Source organism: Sinohyriopsis cumingii, chromosome 6 (genome assembly GCF_028554795.1).
Source record: "Sinohyriopsis cumingii isolate HCF-2022 chromosome 6, ASM2855479v2, whole genome shotgun sequence".
NCBI classification, from domain to species: Eukaryota; Metazoa; Mollusca; class Bivalvia; order Unionida; family Unionidae; genus Sinohyriopsis; species Sinohyriopsis cumingii.
This window is the reverse complement of record NC_142966.1, coordinates 68084180-68093070: the sequence shown is the minus strand read 5'-3', so window position 1 is coordinate 68093070 and position 8891 is coordinate 68084180.

The following is an 8891-nucleotide window of genomic DNA, read 5'->3' as shown; positions in this document are numbered from 1 at the left end:
ATTTTTACAACAATATTATCATTAGGTATCTATTCTAGTATCAGAACTAGTAACATGCAGATGAAACAATTATCACAAAATTGACAAATACTATTACAGGTCATATGGCTTCATCATCAACATGGTCTTCTAGGTTGTCGGCTATGTCTTCATCTTAACATTATAGTAGTCAATTGATTTCATTTCCAGATGAGAGGTTGATTAAATGTGTGATATCTTCCTTGATACAACTCCCCCACCCCCAATGTTTCTTCTCATACTAATTTTTGTTGCTTGTTGATTGATGACACACAAGAAAATAAGATGCATTGTATGGTCAGTAAATGCCAGAGTTTGCCATTCATATAAATAAATAAATAAATAAATAAATAAATAAATTCAGAAGTAAAGGTTTTGCTGTGAGTACATGAATCTTGAGGTACTTTTGTGATTCATGGCAGATCCTCAAATTATTCATTAGCCTCCTTCCACACATTCCTGCACGTTATTCATTAGCCTCCCTCCATACACCCTTATGCGCTTACGGCTGTGACCTTGAAGTTGTAACTCACAATCGTACATATATTGCCTGTCTACCACCTATGAAAGCATGCACGAGATTTGGTTGAAAAAAGTTAGAGAAATAAAAATTGTGCGCAGTTTCACTGATTTTTTATATTTAAATATTTGACAGCTATGGCCCTCAATATGATACCTGTCTCTGATATGGTCACGAAATGGGCTATCTATTTTACCAAGTTTGGTGAATTTGAATTCGGTAGATTAGGAGAAGTAGTGGTTACTTACAGACGGACAGGGAGACACCCGGAAGGTAAAAACAAATAACCTGCACCAAAACTTGGGGATAAAAGGAGAACAGTAAATTAATTTAGGTACAATTTACACTTAACAGTCAGGAATCATTGTCATAGCAGACTTTTCTACAAGTGCATTTGAGTTGCAGTTTTACAGTCCAGTTTAACACTAACATTGAACCCAAATATCGACCCTATTTGTTGCACCGAAATATCGACCCTGTTTGTTTTTATTTTCATTTCAAAATATTCATTTTCATATAAAAATAGATTGACGTGAAAGAAGAAATTGAAAAGGTTAAAAAAAGAAGGTCCAACCTGAAATAGTTGACTATTAGGACATGATTTTAAAAGCATAGCAGACACTGAATCTTATCAGGGTCATGGCGCTGCCTTGCCAGCTTTGGATGTCATTAACTTTACACTGAAAATCATTTTCTTCTTTAATTATGTGTTTATGTTTTTTATCCCCACGTATATTTTGTTTGGTAAAAATAACATTATGAAAAGAAATTATAAAGTAAAAGTGGAGTAATTATGGGAAATCACAGCACAGGGCTTTTAGCAGCAACTTAAAATTCAGAAACAAGTGAATTATGCTTTTATTGTACCAGACTTTTTTTTCTAGATAATAATTTTAAGTTAACATATACAGCTAAAATTAATTATTTTCTTAGATTTTTATTTGAGAAATAAAAATGTCAATTTCCTTGTAAATACGCATTGTTTTTTCTCTGTCCTAATAATATTGACATAGTGTGTGTGTGTGTGTGTGTGTGTGTGTGTGTGTGTGTGTGTGTATGATTAATGAAAATGTCAAAAAGGCTACATATAAAGGCGTGTCTTGAGGACAATTCTGTGTCCTGATAACATAGACTGTGTGTGTGTGATTAATGAAAATGTTACAAAAACGCTACATATAAAGGAATATCTGACGGTCAAATCTATGTCCGTATAATCAGACTGTGTGTGTGTGTGTGTGTGTGTGTGTGTGTGATTAATGAAAGTGTCACAAAAACGCTACATATAAAGGAATATCTGACGGTCAAATCTATGTCCGTATAATCAGACTCTGTGTGTGTGTGTGTGTGTGTGTGTCTGTGTGTGTGTGTGTGTGTGTGTGATTAATGAAAGTGTCACAAAAATGCTAAATATAAAGGAAGATATGAAGGACAATTCTACTTCCATATAAGATTCTATGTGTGCATCTGTGTGTATGTGTAATAAAACTCTCACGAAATACACAACAAATTTTGAATGGCAATTATCGTAGGTATCATTTATTGTGTGTGGTGCACCTTACCCTCGGTGAAGGTCAAATTATGTTCAACCCTTCAACGCCGGACCATGAAATCCAGGCATGTGACTATTTCTCAACTTTTTTTAAGGTGAAACTTATTTCCGTTCTGTCAATACTTCCTATAAATATTCCGATCCTATCATTTTTCAGGCAATATAAAACTACAATAACTTTTTTCACAGTCGATCAAATATACACTGCGATATATTTATAAAGATGCGTTAGAGAGAGAGAGTTGGGGTCGAGGTTAAACTACTTTTCTGCAGGTTGACAAAAACGATAAATTTCGACATATTCTAACAAACATTTCTTATCAAACTCATGTCAGCTCAAGGAAGTTCTTATCTAAAACACCATCACCAAAAACGAAAGACAGAACTCATCTTTTGTCAACTCACTTGTATTAAAAACATCCATTCTGAGTGAAACATACGTGTGTTAGGTATTGCTGAGAAAATGCAAGCGTATAGCCTAACGACGGAGGGTGACATGTCATATCGGACAACATCTATTACTTAGGTTACTTGACTGGTCCCATGTTTCAAAATATGGTTCAGATTTTATTCTCACTGAGGTTTCTATTTCTGTTGAATCTTGTTCAAACAGTATTAAAAGTAAGTTGAATTTAGCATTCATGGAGACAAATGACTTTATTCTCAAGTTGATTTAAATTAATGGGAGCAAAATTTATGCACACTGCCCCCTGCCAGCCCTCCAAAATGTTTCCTCATGTACCGATTTTTGTTACAGTTTCATTGTATTTTACAGTCAGACAATATCAGTATTTGTCATATCAAAAATTAAGAAAGTTATTTATTATTAGGTTGAAGATAAAATTCAGAAAAAAGTTGCATATTTGCTGAAATGCGGCTTCTTAGGTAACAGGTTTTTTTTAGTCGTTTATTGAAATATAATAATCTATATCAAATGCTGTGTTCATACGGTGCAATGATTCTTTAGTATCAATGGGACAACATATTGTAACTAGGACATGGCCCTCCAAATGTAAATTGAACGATTCTACTGCTCTTGGGGAATGATCTTCATATCAATAAATATGACTGAAATTCTTGTATGAACTTCGTTGCACCATCATGTTTATGTAGGCACTGTTTTAATAACGAGGGATTGTGGAGGAGGATGTGGTATCAAATATAGAAAGGGGTTAGTGGAACCTGGGTCCATATGCATAGCTCACAGAGCAAACAAGATGTCTCCTACAGGTGAAATTACACTGCTGCTGGAGACAAACATGGATTCACAGAAAAAGGGCAGAAAACGGCAACAAATATGTAATATCATTAACAAGGATCGATGAAAACTTTTGTCACATTCTGTGCTATGTTGTGGATCATGAATACCTTGTGGGAATTACCTAAAAAGCTCAGAATATTTAAATCAGAAAGGTTTCGTTTTTGCAACGTACTTCGTCTACTTGAAGATTCCTCAAGGCAATAATTTTCACCGACTGCCATACTAGGCTTCTATTATGTAGCGAAAGTGCTATATTAATCTTGTTAATTCAACTACAAGGGTTGCCTACCTTATATTATCCATACTTTTGTGACGTTCGTCACGCATGATCACAATTTATGCGGAGTTATTATTGTAAAGTATCTGATCAACGTTTAGTGAACATTTACAAGAAAGACAGACAAAAGAGCACTTGAGATTTAGGATATCGTACAAAACTATTTATTGATTGATACAAATGATGTGATACATATCATATCGAAGACAATTTTGACACAACATGCCTGGTGATAACCAAATCTATGTCTGGCTGATTTCATCTATTTTTGAAAATCACAAACGATCACAACCCGTTTAGATCTTGGTCACAAAGTAAGTCACTCTTTGCTTGGCACTCAGCTTCACGATATGTCAAGTGTCTACCTGGTATATTAAAATTCCTGAATCCTTAGAGGTGAGACGATGTGTACATCAATAAAGGCTTTTTCCCAAGGCAGACGATATGTGTGTTCCAAACTTGCGCTATGAAATTCAGCATGTAGAAGAGAATCTTGTGAAATGATCTTCGCTTCACCACCTTTATATTTTGATTGTAGCAAGAAAATTCTGTATTGGACAAAAAATGAACTTAAAAATAAAAATAAATTATTTTAATGACGCACATTGCCTAAAACTGCACGCAGCTAGATTATTTGTAGTCTATTATAAGACCGTTTGCTTCCTGTGTACCTAGAATAATGAAATCATTGTATTTTAGAATGAACGGGTCTATTGTTTATCTTCTAAAAAATCCTGCCATTTGGTTTTTTCTCGCTTTTATATTCTTACCTTTTCTCGGAGCAGCGATAGCTCTTTTGGTAAAAGCGTTAACTCATTTAGCAAAAGCGTTGGACTAGTAATCCAACGGATATGCTGATTTATCCTACTCTCCCTCATAAACAGTCGTATCGCCAACACGATAGCCTTCGTGACTTATCAGAAATCTTGTCAATAGCGTGAAGTGTTCCAGGGCAACCTTTTCTATGCTTCATCGATTCTGTGAAATAATAAATACAACTAAGCGCCATCGCTCTGATACGATTGAATTTTCAAGGGATTTTTATAGCGTGCAAATTATATTGCTATCTTAAATTTTTGTTCTCAATAAAATGAGAAATATTGGGTATTCCTGCTAAACGTCACACAAGGTAAACGACAATTTAGCTCAGGAAAAATCGCATCTCAGCAACTACATTTACATCATACGTGGCAATAATATATTACAATGTTAGAAAATTGAAAATACCAGTAGCTGCATTCACACCATACGTAGGCTGAAAATGTATACAAACAAGAGAGGTCAAAATGTCTGTAGTCATATGGTGAGATATTTATCTAAGTGACTAACCATCCGTGGGAATGAAAGTCGATGTAACAAATTAGTCCTTTCAGGGACACAGATGTGCGCTCCAAAAGACGAATGAATATACGCATCACATAGAGTTCGATTAAGTTTTACGTCATTGGGGTTTCAGAGAGCTCCTCATGCAGGTAAGAACAATAATGGTCCAAAAACTTTATTAAGATCTCAGTTTATTTCATTATGTTTATAGGCCTTATTGGCTTTCTATCGTTTATATAAAGCAATTTTGTTCTGTCTGGAAACATGCTGTAATCTTTCATTCATTAGTTTTGTATTTTCTGATGTTAATTATGAATTATATCCATGAATGGCTTGAATTTACCACGAATTATATGTGTTATAATTGTAGCATGGAATCACTGTTTTAATGATCTGCTGCCAACTTATCGCTCAATAGTAATCGATTTAGTAATACAGTAGAAGCTACAAATATGATATTTCGGCATTTAAGATAAAACATTTAATAGATTGTCCGTTTGACAAAACGAAATATGTATTAGTTAAGATATTTAATACTTTCTATATTGTTAGTATAGTTTGTCTGTCTGTCTTTACTTCATTTAATATTTAGTTATTTACATTAAACTCAAAAGGACAGATTTTTAGAATCGTATGAAGTTTGAAAGGTTTACACTAGATTTACACGAGAAGTACACATGAAACATACATTTACTGTACTTTATACAGTAAATTAATGTTTCGTGTGTACTTCTCATGTGTAAATCTAGTATTTATTGATGTGTAATTCTGCATATTGAGTATTATCTGATCTTGATAATAAAGCAATACGCCATTGCTAAGTACAGACTCTGACCTACCCATGCAGATCAAACCCAGTACCTCTCCGTTCCTCAGCGATGTAACAACACTCATCGCTGGAGTGACACCTCCGCAACTGGAGGCCAGAATGACACCTGTATTTTTCACTCTTTCGATCTGAGAGTGACCATCAATAAATACATTCCAACAATCAACAAGGACATCCAACTTGTAAGCAAATGATATTTCGCGATAAAATACTATTTCATCGAGTTTTGATTTATGATTAGAATGTATCTTTGAGACAAAGTTATATATATATATATATATATATATATATATATATATATATATATATATATATATATATATATATATATATATATATATATATATATATATATATATATCAAACATTCAAATTCGGTCACTTTGAACAGTATGAAAATATTTGTGCTGTGTAAGGCCCATTTGCCACGCTGCAGATATTATATAAGGAGTCTATAACATCTATGAATAAGTAGTGCTCATGCTCGACACGCTGCGTGATATCGACTTTCAATAAAAATAGTGCAATCCATGTCTGTGAAGTTAGCAGTGGGTTTGATATTAGATTTTCGATATTACCATATCGAATCCACTGCTTGTATCTTATGATCAGTATTTGAAATAAAAGAGTAAACAATTTAATGTTTTATTTTTGTGTTTTGCTGCAGTGATATAAATTGTTTATTTTTTTTAATCAAATGACTAAAGATTTAAGAGAGAGAGAATGGTATATTAAATCTATACGTTACTAAATGCAGTTTTCGATAAACACCCAAACCTATTACCATACAGTCTTGATAATCCATTAATTCAAATACGCAACAATAATAATTCTGAGCTTGTCAAGTGGCATCTATTATTGGAAGATGACATTTTATGCTTGCAGCGTTATGTGAGCGGCATATATTGGTAGAATGTCCGTCTGTCGTTCCATCCAACATTTCGTGGCCCATGTACAACGTGTTAGTGGGTTTAGAAATTTAGATAAGACATCAAACATATGTGCATCGCTACCTGATTACGTGTCACGTATGTACCAATATCTTAGGTCAAGGTCATATACGTGGTTCAAATGTCAGTATAGGTATGTTCGTGTCCGATGCATAACATTTCAGCGAAACTTTGTACAAATGTGTCCATTCACTAGATCCACTAAACTCATTGTACAAATGTGTCCATTCACTAGATCCACTAAACTCATTGTACAAATGTGTCCATTCACTAGATCCACTAAACTCATTGTACAAATGTGTCCATTCACTAGATCCACTAAACTCATTGTACAAATGTGTCCATTCACTAGATCCACTAAACTCTTTGTACAAATGTATCCATTCACTAGATCCAACAAACTCATTTCCTGTTTATGTTAGATAGTTATTTGCTGATTGGACAAATTGTTAAGTATTTTTTTAATAAAATAAAATGCTTTTTAAACAAAATGGCTTGGTTATGAATACAAATTCTCCGTAACTACCTAACATTCTAAACTGCTTTTGTTCTGTTTCCTTACATCCGTACACTATTTTGTGTCATTGTCTTATCATGTCTTTTGTACGACGAAATGCAGATTTAATAGAAAATCAATTGACAAACAGCGATACTTTAATGATACAAGCTATGTTTAACTTGAAAGTGCATTTGTAACATATTATGTTTTAGTACCACATTTTAGAAGAAGAGTAATAAAGATAAACAATTTTTAATTGAATTTTTATAACTTAAATATGATAAAGGCCTTTATGGTTTATAGATCCTTTATCCAATGAATCCTAAATTGGGATATTTTTCAATTATTTTGGGAATTTTTGTAAACATCGGTACTACACTAGATAACCTCCATTGGAATATATTCAGACTTAATATCGTATTCTCAAAAACAGTGGATATTCTTCATGATACTTGTCGCAATAATTTATCTGATGAACACGTCCTTCAGCACGTACATAGTAGGATATTCCTTTACGTGAGTGAACTGAATTGCCTGGAAGTCGACATAAATTGTATAGTGTTAGTTGCAATTTTGTATAATGTAACTTTACATAAAATGTGCAACTAATATTTACAACATAGAATCGGAATGATAATTTGTTTTTATAGAAATGTGTTTCCTGTAATATAGGTTTGCTTTTCACTATTTCAATTAGAGCTCATATAAGGCGAAGCAAAGAAATCAATCATGAACCAATTAATAAATCTAGCATTAGTCCGCTGCGTTTATTTTATATAGATATAATTATGACGTTACATATCTCTCTCATATTTTTTATGTAATATTTATTCTAGTTCTCTGCCTTTGACATTTTATCTTATTTTGTATGTATACATTGATTGGTATGTCTTCTAAATGAAAATGAATTATAAGGTTCGTTTTAACACAGGTACTCGTTTTACCCAACGATATAGACTTGATACTTGTTCACAATAGTCATTTAAGACACAATTCGCAATACGTATACATAGCTATTTAATCAAAGTATGTACTATTTCTGCCTGGAATTGTGTTTTCAATGAATCTTTGTCTCACAAATGAGGCCTTTCTAGCTATAAATCATCGACAAATATAAAGCAACTGGTGGGTTCAAATTTCCTGCTTTCTTGGATATGAAAATGTTTTCATGTACAATCTAATTACGGTATAAGTAGTGTAGTTCAACAGAAAAACGCTCTTTAAATTACTATATTCCACATGACGTAGATCCTATGAGAAATTTACGGACTGCGAAAATGTCAAAATGTACAAAACTGAGTTTTGCAACGTTAAACAGGACCCCATTGGACTGCGCCTGATAATGTAGACTCGCACCAAATGTTCATATGCTGTTTTGTCAGTAGGAATATCAAAATAGGAACCAATATTTTCTTATCAACTATAATTATATAATGCAAAAGCCTGAGTTTTTAAATTTATAATAGAAATATAGTAAATACATTTACTAACGAACGGGGGCATTTTCAGACAGTTAGTATTCTATGTAGACTGGTTTTCTGGCTGTAAAATAATGTTGCTTGTCCGATACCTAAAATCATGGTTAACTAATCGGTATCAAACACTCCTTGGGTCCTTAAACGTGACCTTGATTTGATAAACTGAGTGTGGAATCTCACGTGGGTC